The sequence below is a fragment of the Lissotriton helveticus genome, chromosome 9 (assembly GCF_964261635.1).
Source record: "Lissotriton helveticus chromosome 9, aLisHel1.1, whole genome shotgun sequence".
Taxonomy (NCBI): domain Eukaryota; kingdom Metazoa; phylum Chordata; class Amphibia; order Caudata; family Salamandridae; genus Lissotriton; species Lissotriton helveticus.
Genome location: NC_136070.1, coordinates 830,040,889 through 830,065,204, shown reverse-complemented (window position 1 = coordinate 830,065,204; position 24,316 = coordinate 830,040,889).

Here is a 24,316-nt window from a genome sequence, read left to right as displayed (position 1 = left end):
GAAATGTATTAATATTTAAATTTTTAAATAACTAAATATCATTTCAAAATACCCATTAATATAAACCAAAAAGATTAGAATAAATAATTAACAATAAATTAACAATAAATATCAATTAATAAATTATAGTTACCAAATAATAAATATTAAGCAATAAAATACTGTAAAAAACAAAAACAAATATTAATAATTGATTACCAATTAAAAAACATTACACAATAAAATTATTTGTATACCCATAGAGACTTTTTATAACACATTAATTACCAATTATTTACAAATATTTTCCAATAAAAATGTTTTTAATTACCAATTAAATAAATTAATTACCAATTACAAAAATTAATTACAAATTAAATACATTAATTACCAATTACAAACATTAACTACGAATTACAAACATTAATTACCAATTAAATACATTATTTACAAATAATAATTACCAATTAAACAACAATTAAAATTATTAATTGCCAATTAATAATTAATTAAAAATACATAAATTATCAATACCAATAAATAAAAATAATTCATTACTTAATTATAATTAAAATACTTCCCACCCAATTCCCCTATAAACCCACTACCCGCTACAGAACTTAATCGCAAAAATTAATTTAAATTAATTTATAATTCCTAAAAAGTAATAATTAATTTAATATCATTAAATTACTTCCCACCCTATTCCCCTATAAACTCACAACCCGCTCCGGTACTAAAACATAAAATTGACTTAAAAATAACAATATAAATATATGAAAATAGTTCACATATAACTTAAAACAAGTCAAATACTTAACAAAAAACATATAACACATACATATTAAATACATACTAAAATACATAACAATAGTAAAAATATCGATATCGAAATTACTAACATCGATATATTTGATATCGATATTACTGACTTCGATATTACTTACATCGATATAAAAAAAATCGATATTACTTACCTTAGTGTCGATATTCTGTCCAATGATATTCTTGACATCGATATTCTTTACCTTCGATATTTCTAACTCGATATTTGTGTAGGTCGATATTTACAACTCGATATTTTGACTGTGTACCCTCTGATTCCCTGCTGATTTGAAGTGCTACGGTTTGATATAGAAAAAGGTTTGGGTAATATGTTCAATACCACTGGAAGCTATCATCACAATAATCTGAACCTTCTAGGTTGTCCCAAAAGTTTTGAATGTACAATACTACTAAGAATGTTCTCCATTTCTCAATAGGTCAAACTGGCCAACAGCATGTGGGCAGGTTGCAGCCACTGAAGGAACCTCCATTCCAGCCCAGGTTGAAGCCTTCAGTGAGGACAGACTCCTGGTGATATGGAGGAGCTTGAGGAGCCTGGTACATCTGGTCAGTTTAGGCAGAGGGCTCCAGTGACACTCCCTGTGCCCACACCAACACCTCCCACCTCAGCTGTGACACCTCAGAAACATTAAGACTCCACTTTCTGTGTCCCTCCTACTGTGACACCGATCGTGTACCCCTCCAGGTCTGTGAGATGCACAGCCTAAGTCCCTGCGGTCTCAAATTATTATAACAATTTTTGCGATACATTTTGTCAAAATCGAAACCAAGTAACACAATGAACTTTCAAAATCTTATTTTGTTAAGTACCAGCAATTTTCAGTAAAGCAAATTTCTATATATGAAATTAAGAAACAAACATGTGCAACTCTCTCTTGCACGCTAATGTGCTTTTGACAAACACTCAATAACATTTGAAATCAAAGTTCAAAAGAAATTCCCAATGCATTTCGGGTTATTTAAACCCTTCTTCAGGGGTGTTTCCAAATGAAAATAAGATGTTTGAATTTTGTTCCTTCTGTGTAGAACTACAAGAAAATTGGAGAATATACAGAAATGTCACAAGGTGACACAATGTAGTCGACAGCATTATTTAAAACACTAGTGGACAGATGTACTACTTCTGGCACATCTCTGCTAATCAGCAGGGATGCACCAGAAGAGTTGCAATTCATCTGCCCACCCGTGCACCACCACTGATGCGCTGCATTTACAATACGGCTCACCGTGGCGCACGGATGGGCAGATGCGTGTCGCATCCCCCGTCGAAAAGGCGGCACATTGCTGGAGTTGCGTTACAAGCACGAAGCAGCTCCAGGAAGGCTCGGGGGTGTCCTATCCCTAACATGCTGCGTCAATCCTTACGCCTGCTTCAAGTGACTGAGTGAAATCTTGTAGATTTCACTGAGCCACTTTTAGGAGGCGTTCCTGCGCAGGAACGCCCCCCCATGCGCCGGAACGCCTACATATGGCGCAGGGCTTTACAACGTGATGCATCTCCCAGATGCATCACGTTGTAAATACCCCGCAACATGGCGCTGGCTTTGCACGGCCGCTGCATCACAAAAGTGACGCAACGGCGGCGTGAAATAGGCGCAAGGGGCTTGTTAATCTGCCCCATGGATTTGCACATGATAGACAGATGCTCCAAGGAAAGTTTTCACAGAAGCGTGATGAAACATCAGGGTGCCCAAAGAGTGAAATATAAAGAACAGCGGTATGCCAGCTGATGGTACAATCGTGAATGAGAATGGCTATGTTCATCGTGACCAGTTAAAACACGAGGTATGGGAGTTCAATGCTGTAGACGTAAAAATGTGGGCGTGCAAAAAAAGTTTGTATCTGTGAATAGAAAAGAGATATAAGATTTCCTCAGCCTGCACGCTATCCTGGTAGTTAGTGAGTGAACATAAAGAGAGAGTGAAACTTACCGAACGCAACGCCGAAAATGCCCGTTGCTAAAAGATAAAAAAACAAGAGATAACCACTTAAACGCGCTGCTCTGAATAGAAGTATGAGTCGCTAAACTCCCAAGTTATAAACTTGCTATCTGCTGTGCTCACCTTACGGTGTTCCTAGCCGGCAGCCGAAACGCCACCGCTCTCTCCCAATCAAACAGACGCCATGACGTGCGTTAGTGTATGCTCTTTTTTAAAGGCATAGAGACATAACGACCAATCGAAAATACTTAGCAACCAAGAAAACTTTAATGTTACAATTGCGTTATACACAAGACTCCGAACGTGCGTTGTGTAAATATAAGACTAGAGCATGATCCGTATAATGTTCAAAACAACGAGCCCGAGTGGGTTAAAAAAGGGCTATCCCTAAACGGCTTAGTCTCAGCGTGAATTACGAATGAAGAGCAACACGATGTGCCGAAGTGTAACCGGTCTGTCATGACCCTCAAGAGGAGGCTCTATAAAGAGAAACACTATAACAGGTGTGAATTATATAGATATTTCTGCCAAAATAAAAGAAGAGAAGACATGTGCAAATCCTTTACATGATTCAACATTGAAATGACATATGCATAGATGAAAAATTACAAAAAAACACAGTAACTCATAGTGGTCATTAAGACCTCCTGGAACTATGGTACCAAAATATTTTATGCAAAACGTTTCTCTGCGTGCCAGAGATGTATTAAAATCTGTCCTTGGAACTTCGTCTATTTTCTCTAAGATGGTGAACCTGATTTGGGGAATGGTGTGTCAAGTGTTAACCCAGTGTCTGGCTAGGCAGAAGTTCAAATTGTTATTGAAAATCATGCTTTTGTGTTCAATGATTCATGTTTTTATTTTTCTCGATGTTCTGCCTACATAAACCAGCCCACAGGGGCATTGAATGGCGTATATAACATCCTCGTGTTACAGGCCGACGTGTGTCTCAATGAAATTTTACTGCCTATATGGGGGTGTGCAAAGGTGTTTCCTGGAATGATGTTGCTGCACTGTCCGCAGTTCCAACACTTCTGCATGCCTTTAAAACTGGAGGTTGTGGTGATAGGTCTATGTTTCAGTAGTTCTGTAAGATTCTTAGAGCGGCTATGGGCAAACAGAGGTTTTTCCTTGAATACAGTGATGAAATCTGGTTCTTGCTCTATGATTTCCCATTGATTTTTAATTATTCTTTTGATTTTTGAAGCCTGTACTGACTGTTTGAGAACAAATACCTCCCGTTTGCTCTCGAATTTATTGAACTTCCTGAATAGGTCCTCACGTTTTTTGTTGTTAAACTGTGAGCCTTGCTTCTAGTAATATCTCCTCCGGGTATCCTCTGTCCTTATATCTATTAAGTTGATCCTCGATCAAGATTTTACTCTGTTCAGGTTCTGATGTAATCCTTTTGATCCAGATCAGTTGTGAGACTGATAAATGATTTTTAAGAGAAGTCGGGTGTGCGCTTGAGTAGTGAAGCGCGTTGTTAACGTCGGTTGGTTTTCTGTAGACAGTTGTGGCCAGTCCTGTCTCTGGTTTGTGGATTTCAATGTCTAAGAACTGGATTTTTTCAGACTGAATGTTGTGTGTAAACTGTATCTTGCGGTTACACAGATTTAATTCCCTTATGCAGTCTTCTAAAGTTTCTTGGTTTCCTTTCCAGATGACTAATATATCATCCATGTAACGCATGTATGCAATGGTGTTCTCTTGCCATCTTATATTATACAGAATGTGTGTGCCTCAAAGTGAACCATGAATGTGTTGGCGTATGATGGTGGCCCTGGAAATCCCATCGATGTACCTTCTGTTGCAAATAGAAAGTCTCCTTCCAGGAAAAATAACTATGATACAGTGAGAAGTGAAGTAGCTCCAGTAAAAATACCCCTGTAGCTTCATCGGAGGAAGTGTTGAGTAGTCTCCATTCAATGTCATCCAATCCTTCATTATGAGCAATAAAGGTATATAGAGCAATGACATCTATGGTGCAAAGTAAGATCCGATAATTTAAATTTTGACGTAGCGCTTCAAGTTTGAGAAGACAATCCGTGGTGTCCTTTACATATGTTCCCCAGCTTTGAACCAGTGGCTGTAGATAATAGTCCACATATTGTCCAATGGGTTCATGTATCATCCCGCAGCTGGCTACTATTGGACAAAATGGGGGGTTAGTTGCGTGTTTGTGTATTTTAGGTAACATGTAAATGTGCAGTGTTTTGGGAGTTGAGGTCTGTAAAAACTTTCTTCTGTTGGTATTGATCAAGCCTATATCTTCTGCTTTTTTAAGATGGATCCTAATAACTCCATGAATTCCTTTGTTGGGTCTGTATCCAACCTGATGTATGTCTGTTCATTGGGAACGTGAAGAGACACACTTTGTTCATAAAACTGAGTGTCCATGGTAACGAGTACTCCCCCTTTATCTGCTGGTTGAAATGTAATATTGGTATCTTGTCTCAAGGCATTAAGGATGAGTAACTCCTTGTTCGTTAGTATGTTTTGGTCTAGTATATTTGATCTGTTCCAAGTCCTTTTTCACCAACGTTTTCAAAGTTGTCTAGGATTTTATGAGATAGTGGAGCCATGAATTTGCTTTTAGGACGAAAGATCTCAGGTGGTTTGGCTTGATCTTGGTGCGCCGTGGTGGTAGAAAAGAAACATTTCAATCTCAGTCTGCATGTAAATTGGAACAAAGCAATTTCGGTTTCTAAACCGTTGGATGTGTATGTGGGAATAAATGAAGTACCTTTGTTTAGTACCCGTATTTCTTCAGTACTGAAACTTCTTTTTGAGATGTTCATAACTAAGTTGTTTTCTTGGGATTCCTTTGTGGTCTTCCGATTTCTGTCGCTGTTTTTGGTTTGTCCCCTCCGGAGGTGCTTTCCTTTGATTGGACTGTTTTGTCCGGTGGTAAATTTGAGGATTGGCCTTCGGCCAAAAAATATGGTTTGTCAGTAGAGGTGGTGGCATTTTCATCTGTTTGTCCACCAGCTTGTGTTGTGATGATAGGTGCCGGCGGTCTTTGTAACGATAAGTCCTGAGTGTTGCCTGATCTTCTGAATATCCTCTTTTGGGCGTAAGCCTCAGCCCATGAGTAAACTTCGTCTAATTTGTAGTCGATTGTGTCTCGTCTGAATTTCCTTATCTTGCGTTCGTGCACCTCCTTAGCATGGGTGTCCATTTTTTCTGATATTTCATCCTTTAATTTAGCGATGTCTTGTGTGAGCTCATTGAGTATCGTTGACAGTTTTTCAATGATGAGCAGGATTAAATCTAAGGAACATTTGTTCAGTATGGCATGCCAGTGTGCCATGAAAGTTTTGTTGAACTTGAAGAGCATGGGTTTAAGGGCGATCCTCAGCCCCCTTGGTATCCGTTTAACCTTATGGTATTCTATCAGGGTAGTGGTGTGGAGACGTTGGTTAACCTTCTTCCTCATAGTGTATTCCAATTGTCGTAAAAGTTGTGTTGTAGTGCCCGCAGAGGAACTGAATGTGCGTGCTTCATCAATCAGAGAGTAGATGGACTCTGCATCATCCGATGAATATGCTTTTATCTCTGCCTGGTTTATGGTAAGGTCAGTAATGTCTTTAAATGTCATGTTTATCAATGTATACTGTGGGTGCTGGTCCACTGTGAATTGGGCTCCTTATCTAAAAACCTTGTATGTGGGTAGACCTTCACTCCCTGTGCAAAGTGTAAACTGCTGTGTTGTGAAAAGGCTAAACTGATGTATTTATGATGTGTCAGCGTGCTTCTGTGAAAACTTTCCTTGGAGCATCTGTCTATCATGTGCAAATTCTAGTGTTTTACATAATGCTGTCGACTACATTGTGTCACCTTTTTGACATTTCTGTCTATTCTCCAATTTTGTTGTAGTTCTCCACGGAAGGAACAGAATTCAAACATCTTATTTTCATTTGGAAACACCCCTGAAGAAGGGTTTAAATAACTTGAAATGCATTGGGAATTTCTTTTGAACTTTGATTTCAAATTTTATTGAGTGTTTGTCAAAAGCACATTAGCAGGCAACAGAGAGTTGCACATGTCTGTTTCTTAATTTCATATATAGAAATTTGCTTTATTGAAAATTGCTGGTACTTAACAATATAAGGTTTTGAAATTTCATTGTGTTACTTGGTTTTGATTTTGACAACATTTATTGCAAAAATTGTTATAATAATTAGAAACCGCAGGGACTTAGGATGTGCATCTCACAGACCTGGGTGTTCCCAGGCCTTGAATAATGTGTTTATAGTACAGGGGTTAGGCCTATACCCCTTTGTGAGAGAGCATGCTGACACATCATAAATACATCAGTTTAGCCTTTTCACAATATAGCAGTTTATTCTTTTCACAGGGTGTGCAGGTCTACCCACATACAAGGTATTTAGATGTTGACACCACACCACCCCCAGTTCACCCAGGACCGAGTTCAATGGGGCACACTGGGTCAAGTGCAGAGGGTAGTAGAGTTAGAGGTCACAGAATGGTGTTTGTGGGCCAACGTACTGAGTCCACTGGGGGCACTGACACTCTGACCACCATCGCCCATGTCTTGGAAGCCTAGCATCAGTTCCAAGACATGATGTGCCAGATACTCACTGAGCTCTGGGAGATGAAGCAGCTGCAGAGGGAGTACATGACCATATGGAGGCCTATAATTCTAATATGGGATCCCTGATTGGGGTGCTGCAGGACATTTACACCCACATGTGCAGGTCTTTCCCAGCACCATTCACCCCTCCCTGTGGTCCTACCACATCAGAGCCATTGGTCACAGCCACATAAAGGGAGGACCTGCCACCCAAAGAATCACCTGCAGCCCCCCCAGCTCCAGCAGCTGTGGATCCCCGCCCCGCACCATGGCACGTCGTCCACGTCGATCATCAGGTGGTGAGGATTGCAAGACCTCTGCCATCGTTAGCAAGAACTATTGATGCAAATTTTCTCCAGTATGTTCCTACTATTCACTCTGTGGACTATTTCTGGACACATTTGCCGTTCTGATGCCAGTAGTATTTTGGACACTGGACTTCAAACAATTTTGGATCTACAACTAGTGGTTCATTCACTATAACTGACTTCTTCACTTTTTGCTTTGCTTTTTTTATGTTTACTCACTTTTTTATCACATTTGGTACAATAAATTTGCTAGTCGAAAAATCATAGCGTAGTGGTGTATATCTTAAATCTATCAATGCATTTGTTTCATTCCATCATAACTTGACAATGACAGAACATCAAAAGATTGTGTCAACATAGATGATTTGCAAGTAGGTATTGTTTATTTCAAGTTCCCAAACATGAATCCTAAAATATGTCTTTCCTTTCATTCATGATCTACTATGTTTATCCCGTTTGACCAATACTTGTCTGTCAACATTTGCACTAAAATAACAAGCCATGCATTAGACTAATACACAGTGCCAGTCTTCGCATATCCAGTTCTACACCTTGCCAACATGGAAGAAGGGGATATGTCTAAAACAATAGGATAGAATAGGCAAACTTTTATTGAATCATGTCATCTGCTGGAGCCAGATCTTATGGCTCACGTACAGATGTCCCCATCAATAACACCAAGAGCCAAAAACCTGCCAGCACTCCATTTTGTAGACACAGGATCATTGCAAAACAGTGTTCCAGTATCTGGTAGAATTTCACAATGAAGTTTCAGTGGTGTGCCACAAGAGGTATTTCCTACAATGGTGAGATCCATCAACAGCTTCATACACTTTACACACAATAGGGATGTGGCCAATGTGAAGGGAGATTAGTATGATTTTGGTCCACTACCACATGTATTATGGGCAAATGATGGCACACATATAGCTTTAGTGCCAATACACTACAGAGAAAAAGCCCAATGTAATCTTCAAATTTCCCATCCAATCACAGTGCAAGTTGCCTATATACAAGGTTTGTACATTCAAAGTCTTTGTCCATCTTTCTCAGTATTAAGCCATGTTCCCTTGTACTTGGAAAATGCATTACATACCTGCAAATAAACTCTGAAATGTCCAAATAAAGATGATATGGTGAAGGAACCTAATGCAGATCCAATAAAAAAGATTGCCAATCACAGAGAACATGATTTACACATTGCAAACTAAACATTTGTAGGACACCTTTTCACAATCCAATAAGGAATAACCAATGTAACTGAACACAGTAGTCACGGTGTCCACACTTTGATCTATACGGTTGTATGTCAATACAACTCTGTGTTTACACCGCACTACCATTATAACACTGGTTTTACAACGCAAGTCGTTACCACGACTTGCGCTGTAGGGTGCTGGACTTAGGAATAGTAAGATTTACTATTCCAACACCAGCCTATGTACAGTAGGGAAGGTGTTGGAATAGTAAATCCACTATTCCTTATCCTAGAGCGCCCTCCAGCGCAAGTCGTGGTAACGACTTGCATTGTAAAACCAGCGTTGTAATGGTAGTGCGGTGTAAACACAGCGTCGTAATGAATGTTCCCCGATCTATACACATCTTTAGCCTGATTGTTCCAGAACTTGGCCTTCTGAACAAAGTACCACTACATACTCCTCTCATCACCACATCAATAGTTGGTGTAACAGTGAAAAAACATAACATGTAAAGATATATTTACACTCATGAGAAGAAGTTGTCAATAACATCTAGACTTAAGTCAACTAATTCCTCTTCACCACTATCATCTACATTTGGCATATTAGTAGCCTCACCTAGAGCTTCTTCATGATATCCTATATGTAAATATGACCTTCCCAAACTGTCTCGGGCTTGATGTTGTATTTTTGCTTTCATTTTAATCAACGTTTTTCTTTTCCTGGGTGTAAACGTTCGGAGAGTCAACTGACTTAAATCTTCATGAAAATGGTAGAATGCACTTTGTTGCGTCTTTAGACAATTATTTTGAAGTATGCTCTTTTCGCAAGTTCATATTTACATATCGGAACTCATGTTGCAAGTAAAGAACAACAGGAATCCCATCACGGACGTACAACCAGAAAACCACTTACTTTACAATTTAGATATGGAAAGCTATTGAAATGGTGTTTGCCATTATAATTTAAACAATTTACGTTATGTGTTTTTATAATTAGGGCTGTGGGTTGCATTCACACACACGGAGGGTAGATTTAAGTTAAGGGCATGGGAGAGGTATTTTTTTAAGTTTCTTGTTTGAGTCAGGTTTTTACAGTCACATGGGTGGTTCAAACTATAGTGGACGGTTGAGATTGCTGCATTGTCGGTCATGAAGTTGAAAACTGCACGTACAATGTCATCCTTTAAGCATCTTGGGTTCAAACAAAGGGGGTGGTTGGTTTCTTGTTGATTGGTAAATATTTCTGAATGTGTTCTTTAAGGTTTTATTGTTTCTAAAGGATGGGGTTTTTATGTTTGGGCAAGTCAGGGAGCACACTATTGATGAAGCAATTTTGACAGCTGAATATGGATTGTACTTAGTACAAGGGTTAATAATATGTTGAGCAGATGATCACTGTAAAATACATGTCACACTGATGCTTGTTTTTAACCTTGCAGCTACCCCTGAGGAAGGGCTGTTTTTAGCCCGAAATGCATTGGGTAATTTTGAATGAGGCTGCCTAGGGCTGCGTAATCCCACATGCTAGTGAAGAAGACCCGGATAGGCATGTTCTTAGCATTAGAAAAATATGGGATTAACAAAGTCTTTATATGAAAAATGAAAAAAGATGTGAAGAACTTGTGGAACAGACTGTGGATGAATAAAGGATTTTAAAAACAGAGTATTGGATGAATGAGATTCCTTTGCACTTTATTTCTTTGCTCTGTGACATGTGTTTGGAACGTAATGTACGCTCCACTTGTATTTTATACTGCAACAGTGTATTGGAAGGATCCTGTGGCCTCAAAATGAAGCACAGCCATGATTTTGACAGTTGGTGCAATTGGAGTGGGATTTCTGTTGTGAGGCTTTGGATCTGGCTCCAGGTGATTACATAAATCCAGCAGTGTCTGCCTATTCAACCTGAGCTTCTTGATGATATCCCTTTCTTCCATGGTGGCACGGTCTGGAAATGTGCAGTACACGGAGGCTGTCTTTTCCTCAGTCTGCCAGGGTTCATATGTCTGCATTGGAGAAACAGGTGAACATTTATTACATGATTCACAGCTACATTTGTAATGAGTAACACAAAAGTCACCAATTTATTTAAATGTATCCAGGTTAATACATATTTAGAAGCTCCATTTGCTTCTTGTCCTTTGACCATCACAAATTACATTTATTGCCTTGATATGAATCTGGGAATAAATATGTACTTAATTGTTTTAAAATGTATTTCCCCCCAATTTTTGATATTTTCACCTATTACATGCAAAAAGACCAACAACGGAGGTGTACACACGCTCTAATATCGCATTTCAGCACAGTGACGCACTACGCATAACTGTTTATTTTCCACGAAAAAATGGCCATTGAAGTGTTATTATTTGAACAAAGTAGTCACCAATTGAAATGGTGGTGATTTACCTAACAGTCACTAACACTATTTTGAAGACCTAAAATGGCGGATGCCTGACCTTGCTGATAGGACATTTGAAATCAGACAGTGGCGGCAGTCGACCTCGCAGTGGGCGGTACACTCCACGAAGGACACAGCCATAGGCTAATATTGGTAAACTTAAGAGTAGAAGGCTAATGGCTGTCTCCGTCCTTGGTGACAATTGCATACGTCGCGGACATGTATGCAGTGGCTGGAAAAACAACTAATTTGCCTCCTACCACTGCTACTACAAAGACCTTCTCCACTTTTGTTACTGTTTCTGACCTGTTTGAGTAACCATGCCAGGTCAAATACCTGAGAGGGCCTCTGCCTTCATGCCAGAGGAGCTGGAGTTGCTGGCAAAGTAGGTTTGCAGCACAAAATTTGAGGTGTGCTCCGCTTATGCCTCTTCTTGTGGTGGTTTCTCCGGAGCCTGATGAGCAGTTGAGGGCCCAACAGCAACAACAAGGGGGTAAGGTCTTATCAGAGTTATACGTTACATGGCCCATGTTTTGTTACAGCCAGGATTTTTGCCATCAACGTTCAGGGTGACACTTGACCAACCCTCAATAAGAGTTCTTGAAGGTGTAAGTTTTGTACAAGGTATATGATGCTGTGCTTTGGCTATTGTTTTTGGATAATGTCCTCACCTGATTCCTGACCCCAAACAATGGACTGTTCCGAGCAGGCACATGGCTGCCTAACCTCCATATATACATCAGGTTATTTTATTGTATGAGGGGCGGTTGTAACTAACAGGCAACTGGTCTTCATTGTGTCAGGTGATGTGGATGATGTCATGTTATCCCTATTACAGGTGATAAAGCATACTAGGCACTTATGATGCAGTGGATGCACCAACTGTCACATTTGTAAGTTGGGATTCTACACAAACCAGAGTGAGCATGTGATCCAACATGACTAGTGACTGTAAAATTATTGGCTACATATTGGTATAACACCTTCGGTGCTCATGACGGCTCCTGGCCGTCATGAGTCACAGTAGGCGTGTGCTCATGACGGCCGGGAGCCGTCAGAACATTGCCGCTCCGCCCATGCGCGATTAATTCCCTGCCTGTGCGGGAGAATTAATCAGTGGGCGGAGTTCTGACAGCTCCTGGCCGTCATGAGCACCCACCCACCATGATTTATGACAGCCAGGAGCCGTCATGAGCACTGCAGCGCCACGCCCACCCCTAGCCCCGCCCGCACCATGGCAAAATTAACACCGTAGCGAAGGGGTTAAAGGCATATCCAAAATGTGTTCTGCATCTGAAACACTGTTTCATAAGTGTTAAACAGTGATAGATTAGCATGATGTCTTACTGCTTCACAAATGTGTGTGTAAGGCAGTCTGATTTTATCCAAGTTACTGAGATAGGCATACCATTTTGATTAAAGACAGACAGGAATGTGTACACAAAGGTGACAGAGTACCAAATAGCTTAAACCATTCATCAATGTCCTTTGTCATGTCCAGTTGTACTATCAATGATGGAGTAAAATGGGAAACTTGAAAGTATTTTGGAAGATGGATGTTCCATCACACATATGTATGTGCATTCCAACCGGACAACTGAGATTCAGGCCAAACTCATGACTCATTAGGCAAATGTTTTTTTTTTATATTTATTTATTATTTTCCAAAAGAAATACAGAAATAAAGAGAAGTATACAAATTCAATATACAATGTTGTTTCATAAGGTGTCACTCTAGTCACAATCATTACTTGTACAATCTTTTGAACATACTCAAAGTGCATGGCCAAGACAGAAAGAAAGGCACACAGTGAGGAAACATATCTACAGCAATCACTTAAATCAGCATTACCACTCAACGTTCCCATCCGTGTATGTATCATTTGCAATACCCCAGATCAGCGAGGCGCCCGGACAAAGGGGGGCAGAGAGCCCCCATACAGTGTGCGTCGAGTAAATGGTCATCATCAGGGCATCCCCACATCCCTCAACCAATACCCTCGGGGGCCATCGCAGGTGGAGGGGTGCATTGACTACTCACAATAGTGCCTTCTATATATGCACGGTATGGGCCCCAGATGTCGACCGGCCTGGATGTGGTACGGACCATGTCTGAGTATTCTGTACTGTTAATATTGCAGTGTGCCATGCTCCGGAGCCAGGACCTGTGCAGCGGGGGTCGTCGGTCGCACCATCTAAGTGCCACTTCTCGTTTGGCCAGCAAAAAACTCAGTGCCGCCAGTCTGCACACTGACTTTGGAAATTCAGCCACGTATCCCAGGAGAGCGATCTCCGGGATCAGGGCCAGGGTTAAGTTGAACATGTCACTGAGTGTGCCGTGTACTCGGGACCAATATTCATGCAACTTAGGGCAGGTCCATGAAAGGTGAGCGAAATCTGCGAATGGGCCACCGCATTTGGGACAGGCATGAGATCTTGACGGGTCTATCCTGTGAAGGCGCGCTGGTGTGAAGTACAGCCTACGCAAAAACTTAAAATGTAGAAGTTTGTGTTTGCTATTGATAGAGACGTTTTTGGTCGCTCTACAGCACCACTGCCATTGATCATCCGAGATGGTGTACCCCAAATCTGCCTCCCAAGCAGCACGTACCACCTGATCCCGAGAAGGGAGGAGGTCGCAGCACAGCTGATACAACTTAGAGACCAAGTGTGCGCCCGACGGGTGTTGTATGATGAAAGTGAGGGGCGTCATCTCTTCGGGGGGGAGGGGGAACGAGGAGAATGAAGCGCGCAGCAGGGAGCGCAATCTGGTTAGAACAAATGAGTCCATGAACGTCCTCTCGGTAAAACGGGGATCTTCAGTCAGTGTGAAAGCGTGACCTTCCGGGAACAGATCCCCGACGGTGGTTATGTGGAATTTGGTCAATGTTTGTCGCACCACAGTCTCCCCAGTGATCGGGAGCCAACTGGCGTTGGGCAACGGAAGGGCCTGGGATTACAGCTGCGGAAGGCCGACAAGGCGGCCCAGTCTTCCCCATGCCCAGCATGTAGCTGAAACGTTTGGATATCTTTCGGATCCCTAGGAAAGCCCGACGGGAGTGTGGTGACCAGTGTACCCGGTAGCACTAAATCGGCCTCTGGTTTCAGGTATGGGATCCTGGCGTCAGGATGAAACCATGGGTATGCGTACGAGCACTGCGCCACCAGAAAATAGAGATAAAAATCAGGGATGCCCAAGCCCCCCGTTCATTTGGGAGCGTTAGCACGTGCCAAGTCACACGCGGGGTCTTGTTGCCCCACACCAATTTCAGAAGTAAGGAGCGGAGCTGTGTGAAGAAGACTTTGGTGAGGGGTATAGGTATATTATTGAACAGGTATAGAAACCTTGGCAGTACTATCATTTTGATGATAGCAACGCGGCTGGCCATGGACAATGGGAGTCTATTCCATCTGTCAATCTGTCCCTCAAGGGCCACCAGCGCAGTTCCGTAGTTCAACCTGATAATGGACTCTGTCTCCAAATGTATATGGATGCCTAAGTATCTCACTGAATCCCGGCACCATGCGAGGGGGAAAGAGGTGGGCCATTCAGTAGTACTAGGCGTAAGCGGGAATATGACCGACTTGTACCAGTTGATACGAAGGCCCGAGTATTTGCCAAATCGAGTAATTTCCAAGAGTAATGGTTCCAGGTTGGCTTGGGGTTGCCTGACATAGAGGATGGTATCATCCGCATATAGCGAAATCAAGAGTGGGCCAGTGCGGAATTGGAGGCCGCGGTGCAGATGCTTTTCCTGGAAATGACGTACCAATGGGTCCATTGCCAGAATATATAACAGTGGGGACAGGGGGTAGCCCTGCCTTGTGCTGCGCGCCAGTCGGAACTGGGCAGTGAGTGTACCATTTAAGCGTAGTCGGGCGACGGGAAGAGTATATAGTAATTCCACTGTGTTGACCAAGCATTCCGGAAGTCCCATGCGGCGCATCACAGACATGAGAAAAGGCCATTCTAGGGAGTCAAACGCCTTTTCGGCATCCAACAGTATCGCTGCCGCCGGTGTATCAGGGTCTACCCGGTGTAAAACGGAGAAAAGGGTGCGGAGGTTGAGGGATGTGGAGCGGTGTGGGATAAATCCTGACTGGGCAGGAGAGACAATGGATTCCATCAGAAGCGAGAGGCGGATGGCAAGAACTTTCGCTCAGAAAGCAAAATGTCGTACGTAGACGAAAGGTTCTCCCAAAATACCCCTCTGACAGTACGCTGTATGTCACCTTCAATTAACAGGACAATTTCAAAAAGTCTTTCAGGGGGAGCTAGTCTTGTATCGGCTGTTTCTATTACAACGAACACTTCAGTCGCTGTCACCCTCAGTAGTGGACGGAGCGCCTCTCTGACTATGGTTATCTCCGCCGCGCTGTCCAGCAAGGTCAGAGCCCACGTCAGATTCCGAAGCCGCGTTCTCACTATCTGTGGCATATCGATGCGCCGTTAAGGCTGCGACTTTCTTTTTCGCAAACTGCGGTCTCTTTGGCGTAGAATCCTCCTGCTTCCAAGCGCCTTCTGTCTGGCGGGGCTGGCCACGTCCCTGTTGGCCACCACGTCCCCGTCCGCCTCCTCCTCCACCGGTCTTCTGGGCCGATGAGTCCTGAAAGGAACGAGGAGAGCGTTGATCAGAAACCTGAAATCGATCAGGTGATTTAATCATCGCGCGATCGCGCAAATCATAAACTTTCTCAGCTGGCGCAGGGACTTGTGTTGCAGGATAAGATTCCTGTGTTTGCTGCTGTTGCTTCCCCTGTTTCTGTTTCTGAGGCCAATTTTGTTTTTTGGACTTTGGTTGTACATCTGCCGTAGCAGATTGCACTTGTGGTTGTTTCTTCTCCTTAACCGCGAAGTACTTTAAACCCTTACTTGTGCGACCGATAGTTTCATAAGCGGCCACCACAATCTTCGCCAACTGGCGGGGCTTTTCGGCATCGGGTAACGCTGCCAGAGCATTAAAAACCTGGAAGTTCACAGCATCTCCCTTGATGTTGGAGAGTATGAGATCACTTACAATCTCAAAAGAACCACACAGGCGCATACCCAATTCAACCGCTGCCTCAGGACCGTGATCATCCTGAACACGTTTTATAATCGTAGGCAGTACAGCCATAGATGGGGTGCCGAAACACCTCGCATAAACAGCCGCAAAAGTCTTACCCCAACTTTCACAGTCAACAAGCTCGGGAGTGATATCCTTAGGTAAAGTAATCGTCAACATTCTATGTTTGTCAGCAGGAGAAGAATTGGGAAACACGGCTTCCAGTTGGTCAAATTTCTCGGCCAGCCAAAAAGGAAAATCATCTTTATTATCAGGGCGTTGACCAAAAACCGAATATACCAAAACTGGATTGAGCCGTATTTCCCATCAAACCAAACTCGATGCTGCCAATGATCAATAGGTATTTCCAGTGCCCTGTACGGTGTATATTCAGCCGGGACAGCCGAGGCGGTGTAGGAGTGGAACAAACCAGAAGTTGCGTCCACAGCCGGAAACGTAACCCAAGAGTAAAACAACTCGTAAGGGAACGCCGGATCTGCATACACCACGAAAATCACAGCCATCCCATCCACCGGGACTTGGTACGTCTGAAGATGGTTGTGCACCGCCACGCGACTATGCTGCGCAATGGCCACCGCCGCCATGACAACACTGAAAACAAGAAAATACAAAGAATACTTTGTAGCACAACTGGGTAGTAATTCAAAGAAACCGTTTAAGAAAGAATCAAGCTTGAATAAGACCTATTTCAAAAAATAGGTAGGTTTCACCGACACCCCGCTTTCCGGAAACGGAGGTGAAGGGGTTAAGGTATGAACGATATACTACTCGAGTGTCATGATATAAGACCACCGAAACCGTTGGGCGCCATGTTGCAGGGTTTCTGTTCTCACACAGAACTGTGCACAGAGGAGTGGAACCTCAGCGAATTAGGGTGACCCAAAACACACCTTAGTACCCAACTCACCCCTTACCGAGCTAGCTACAGTGTCTCATTGGACATATCAAACTTCCAATGTTTAGACAAACCAGAACATGAACTTACTGTACCTCAGGGTACGTGGAACTCATGAACACTCTTTCGTTATATTATCATTACAAACCAGAACATGGAGTAAAGAAGACACATGTGCATTTGAAATGTTTATTTACTAATGCCGTCTTCTCAGGCGCAGTATCTTAGATAATACAAGTATACTTATTATCAGTAGCAAAATTACCAGCATAGTTACTAAGACATAAAAAGCGAATGGTGACAGCATGTTAACATACTGTAATGAATAAGAGTTAACAACACTTATATCTCACCCTCCCTAACACATATATTATATTATTAGCTAAGAAGGTCTCTTTGGGTTGTTTTAGGGCGGGCCCATACCTTAGTGTCCTAGCATGAAGGAATCACATCAGCATACACCAGCTCTCTCTGCATGTGCACCGCATCAAGTGTGTTCTATGTGCCTCGTGCAAAGCAATATCAATCCCGCCTGAAGCCAGAGTTGGCAAAGGCTGCACTTGTGTTATGACTATGAAGGCGTGGAGATCAGACCTCATAACAATTCCATATCGTGTTGTTCCTGAAACTTCAGCACTCTTCGTGCAGACATAGTTTATTAAGCAAAGCTGATATCAGAGCAATAACATATTATTCTCACATACACCACGGCAAACTACTAGGTTGAAAGCTAAGTCAACAATTAAGTGTCGTGTGCAGAAGTTGCAAGACAGAAAAATGGCGTTTAAACCTCAAATGTACCTATGCTAACTTAACACGATATAAGGATATACAGGAGCTACATGACAGATCTTGTAGTCGAGATTCAACAGGGACAGAGGGCGGTAGGATTCACAAAGTGCAGCGTCTTTACCCGGCTTAGGTAACAGCACGATGACCGCCTCCCTTAGCGTGGGGGGCAGACAACCAGATTCAAGAGCCTCGGCGTACATTTCTACCAGATGGGGAACCAGCAGATCCTTGTAAGCCTTGTAGAAATCGGCTGAAAACCCATCCAGGCCAGGAGCCGAAGAACTTTTCATGGAGTCAATGGCTTCCTCTACACTATCCGATGTTATGGGATCCACCAGAAAGTCAATCATCCATTTATCTAAGTACACCATTGCAATCTCATTAAGGTAAGCTCCTCGCTCATCAGTATCGTCAGTCAGTGTGGAGGTGTTTAGCTTGGTGTAGTAGGACAGAAAAGTGTCACAGATCTCAGGCGTGGTGCGTAATATGTCTCCCGTCGGTCCTCTAAGCTCCGTGATATATGAAGAGGAGTAAGGTGGACGGAGTAAGTGTGCTAGGAGCCTGCCAGGTCTGTCGCCCTCCCCATGTTGTCTGGCCATGTATGATCTGGTCAAAAGTCTGAGCTCTCGTTCTGCTTCCTCCCGAAACTCCACCATCAGTTGTAAGCGCCTGCGCTCCCTCTCCGCTGTGTGGTGTCGGAGTTGCTCTGCGTCCAGCGCCTCTATGTCGCACTCTATGCGGGAGAGGGCAGCACGCACCTCGTGTAGCATTCCAGTGTGCTTACCGATGCACACTCCTCTAATGGTTGCCTTAAACCCCTCCCAGAGGACAGCCCAGGTGTCCACCGTGCCCGTGTTTAATTAAAAATAGTCTACAATTGCCTCTTTGATTTCTTCTGTGAAAACTGGATCCGCTAAAGCCTTCCCAGGGAAGCGCCACCTTCTTTCATAACCCCCCTCCCGTGGGACCCTCAGCCTCAGCAGTATGGGAGAATGATCTGATAGCGTGCGTGGTAGTGTAAGCAAGTCCGCTACACACTCAACCACCTCTGGGGATATCAGCCAATAGTCGATCCTGGTCCACGTGTCGTGAAACCCAGAGTAGTGGGAATAAGCCGGCATGGCAGTGTGCAACAACGCTTCAATGTCTACTAGGGAGAAGTGTGTGCAGATGTCTCTCAGGACTGGACGTGATTGGGGTCTCGTGTCCGGGGTAGTCGCCGTGCTGTCCCGTGACGGATCGAGTAGCAGATTAAAATCACCGCCAATCAGTATTAGGCCTGGATCCGAGTTCAATAATTGTACCTGTATATCATTGAAGAAAGTGGGAGTATCAGTGTTAGGGCCATACATTCCAACAAGCGTGACCCTGTGCCCCATCAGGGTTCCAGTGATGATGACATACCTGCCATCCTTGTCGATGACAGTGTGGTGCAGTGTAAATGGTAAGCGCTTGTGGATGCAAATAGCCACCCCCCTGGAGTAACTGTTGTAGTGAGCAAAGAAGCGATGTGTACCCCATTTCCTGGGCACCCTCGTGGCGGATTCGGTGGTCAAATGAGTCTCCTGCAGGAAGACTATGTCTATTTTATGCCTGGCTATATAATTAAACACCTGCTTACATTTTTTTGTTCAGTCCCCTAACATTCCAGGTCATCATGGACAGTTCCGAGGGGCCCGACTGTAATCCTAATCTGGCCATGGGAACAAGGGAAGGCTAAATGGCCTATTGCATGAGCAGTTCAATACCAAAACCGTAATTGCTAAGACTTCTGGACACCTGCATAAAAAACAAAACACAGCAAAATCCCGTTCCACCCCCCACCCAACCTCTTGCAAACCCCAAAGAGGAACACCCCACCCTGTGCGGAGGTAAAATGGAACATTACAAACAGTAGTGGCACAATTGCAACTGAAACCTCCGTTTTGAAAAAAACAAGAAAGTCCCCAAGTAGAACGGCGATCGCCAGGGGGGGTAGCGACGCCTCGCCATCCGGGCTATCAAATCACTGTTATGTAGTAGACAATCCAGTGGGTCACCAGTAGTAACGCCAATTGTCCAAAATGTGAAAGTATAAGCAAGCTTAAGAGTATAGTTGTCAACCATGTCCAGTGTCCGTGAACAGATCCACGCTTTGTTGAGTGTCTCCCTGAGCTGGGGACGTTGCCCTGGAGTTGGTTGCGCTCTGGGAACCCTTGGATTTATAGGTGTGACAAAATTCCTGCACCTCCGACGGGGAGTCAAAGACGCGAGCCCTGCCAGCTATCTCCACCCTGAGGCGTGCGGGGTAAAGCATACCGTATTTGAGGCCTAGATTGCGTAGAGTAGCCTTGACCCCGGTGTACTTCCGACGCGCCTCCTGGACCATGGCGGTGAAGTCAGGGAAGAATGACAGTGAGTCGCCTTGCCATCGCATTTCCCCCTTCTCACGGGCGGCACGCAGGGCTGCATCTCGGTCCCTAAAGTTCATGATCCTGGCAATGATAGGGCGTGGTGGCAGTACCGCTTGTGGTCGTGGACCCAGGGAGCGGTGGGCTCTTTCCACCACAAACCCCGGAGTAAACTGGTCTCTTCCGAACAGGTCAATGAGTAGTTTTTCCACAAAGACGTCCATCCGGCCGGTTTGGGTCGATTCCGCCACACCCAAAATACGAACGTTGTTGCGTCATCCGCGCGCCTCCAAGTCCTCATTTTTTATGGCCACTTCTTTCAAGATCTTTTCGACTCTATCTAGACGTTTAAGCGTTTTAGAGCCCGCGTCTTCAACATCAGAAATGCGGGCCTCGGCCACGTCCAGACGGCGATCATGGGCCTGTACTTTAGATCCCATATCAGCGAGTTTTTGTTCCAGCGTATCAAATCTATTGTCCAGCGCCTTGAACCCAGCTCCCATTTCGGACATCATTGTTGCGACCAAAGCAGTGGTACTGTCCTGCTGAGTAGGGGGCACCCCCCCTGCCGTGGAGCCTGTGGTAGTATCATCACTCAGCAGGGTGGCCTTATCAAAGCTGAGCTTACGCTGGTTAGGGTCTCTCTTCCCCATGTTGGCCGATGGACCGTCCGCCGCGCGCGGCATCTTAACTAGTCAGGTGGGGACGGCAAATGTCTAGGCCTAGTGCGGGTGTGTCGGGCGAGCAGGATTACGTGGCAATTGTTTGGCAATGGTCAATAGTCTCGGCGTTTAGAGTTCTCGCAGTGTGCAGGTCGAGTGGAACAACAAAGAATGGGCGTTCAAATCCGTTTCCCGGCGGTCATCAGGGCAGTCAGTGACCCAGAGATGAGTCTACCAGCTTACAGTCACCGGCCATGCAACTCGACCACGACTCTGTGCAACTGTGCTGACGGTAAGGCTAATGTGTCGTTGGTAGGCGGTGGAGTACCTACAGCGGGACCCCCAGGGAAGATGGCGGATCAGGGCCGATAGTCCGCTGAGCGTCCAGTTTATTCCCGCTCCGCGCTGCTGATGGGCTCAGGGAGAACCTCCAGGGGGAGCGAGGCGGGGCCGTCCAGCCTCGCGGCAGCTCCGAACCTAAGGGCGCCAACCCCCACTCAGGCGTCCCCTCCCGGCACCCAGGTCCGGCCCGCCTCCCGATCCCAGCCCGGGGCAGCCGCAACTCGAGCCCCCGGCTCCGGCCCGCGCACTAGGCCCGAGGCTCCACGCGGTCCGGAACCAAAGAGCCAGCACGGGCAAACCCTCAGGCCGGTACCCGGAAAGCGACCCAAAGCCCCCGGCACCCAAAGCGGACCCCAGACAGCAGTCGTAGCGCCCCGGCACGGAACTTACCCGCAATCAAGGCGCAGGGAGAGCAGCCGCTGATGGGGTGGCGATCCACTCCTCCGCCGGTGTGTCCCCCTCCGGGCTCCCCCGAGCCCAAGTCTGGTGTCAAACGGCAGCGAATCGCCGCGGCAGGAGGATGGATGCGGAGAGCGGGTTCAACGAAGCCTCAGGCCCTCAGGATGTCGTGATCAGGCCGCCCGGACGGCGGAGCTTCAAACAAAGGCGGCCATCTTAGTTGCCTCCGTGGCCACGCCCCCTCATTAGGCAAATGTTGATATGCATAAAGGGGTACTATGTTACATATTGTGACTGACATTTCAATCTTTGAAGTAAATATCATGTATGATTCATTGTATGCCTTGATTAGTGTGATGTTTTACAATGTTTTAAGCACAGTGAAAGCCAGCATATTTAGTGAATCCATTTCACAAAGATACAACATGGTTCAAATACCTATAGATATTTAGGAGTCAAATGTGAAGATGCCTTTGCACTGTACTGAGGTGTATTATGAATGTTACAAGGGCTATGCATGTCATTATGTTATAGTAGTCATTTGTATATCCAAACAAATATTCTGTCAGACTATCGTCAACAGCATAGGTATGTAGATACTATGTGATACATTGCTAAGCTTCTTCAGCACAGGATTCATGTATCAATGTTGACACTTTAAACATATACTTTAATGACTTGACTTGAGTGTTACAATCATAAAATGCTCAAACAATGGTGATCTGCTTTCAGTTTATGCCAATGTGCGTACAACATTGTAGTATATCCTGAGAGGTGCAACAGTGCCTGAAGAGACATAATAATGGATAGAAGACAAGATCATCCATGATATAGGAGCTATCGTGGGGAATGGCATCACTGTAACAAAGTGTCTTCTTAAAATGTTGCCTACATGCATGTGTTTATGCTAATGTAGAACCAAACTTGTACAGGCTTGAGGCAGGTGAAATGTGACAACATGGTAACTGTTTTGTGGTGAATGTTAATGATCTGTTCGGTTTACACCGATACAATAACACCATTATATATTTCATTTCAGCATGGTCCATGCAGGTAAAGGAGAAGGTGCCAACGTAGGTGGGAAAGCATCTGACCACAATGGATCTGGTACAGACACCAAGGGACACAATGGCCTGGAGGGTGAGGAGAGTTCAATGGATGCCACCAGTGACACTACATCTTCGGAGGCCTCCTCCAGAGAGCAAACCCTAGTGGTGGTGTATCCTACTGCTCAAGTTACATCTGCATCCTTGTCCGCAACCCAGAGTAACATCTCTAACCCTCCCTCTTGCTCCCCCCAGTTGGCCCTCCAGATCCGCTGAAAGACCTGTGATCTCCTTTGCTGCAGGCACATAGCCCCCTGCCCACGTCTCCCCAGCTGCGCTGAATGAGGAGGCTATTGCCCTCCTCCGGAGAATGGCTATAGTCCAGACTGCCCTACTGAATGCCATCCAGGAGCATAGCTGCCAATTGCAAGATATGGAAGCTTACCTAGAAGGCATTCACAGTGGTATGTCTATCCTACAGCGGTCATTTCAAGCTCTGGCTTCCTCATTCACCGCAGCCTCCCAGCCACCCCAACCTTCTGCTACACCTCCCGCCCCTTCCCCATCCACATCCCCATCCCCAACCCCATCTCAATTCCCCATTCCCAGCCCTATCCAAAGCACATTTACACTTTTTAATGCACCCACTCAAACAGACACAAACAGCATACACACACAGACATACAGAAGCACCACAAAATGAAACTCAAGAGCTCATCCAAACATACAGATAGCAGACCCACCACCACACACACATGCACCACACCCACCACCAGCACACTGACAGAAAGCACACCCACTACTACACACACACGCACCACACCCACCACAGCACACCGAAAAACACATCCACTACCACAGATGCATGCACCACACCCTCCACCAGCACACAGACAGAAAGCACACCCACCACCGCACACACATGCACCACACCCTACACATGCACCATTATCATGCCCAGCGCTTCCATAGTACAAGCATACAGAGACACAAGTAGCTTAGAATGCACACCGAAAAAGCTTAGATGCTCACAAGCATACAAACAGCAGACACTTACAACACAAGACACACCAAAACAAGCACAACATTCACCAGACCCACAGGCACCTGCAACCTCAACACATTCATAGACAAGGGGAAATGTTACATGTACGTATATGTTTATTATAACTAATTTGTGACACATTCATGTGAATGTTAAATTCTGAGGTGAAGTTAAGAATAGAATAGAATAGAATAGAATAAAACTTATATTGCGCAAACTTAGCCCGGGTGGGCATCAAGGCGCATATCTACACAGAAATAGGGACAGGAGGAGAGATAAGACAATAGGTAGGTTTAGTAAGCCTGAGAAAAGAGCCAAGTCTTCAGGTGGTTCCGGAAAATTGACAGGGAGGGTTGGCTAGAGAGTCAGGAGGGAGACTATTCCATAGTTTCGGGGCAATGGTAGAA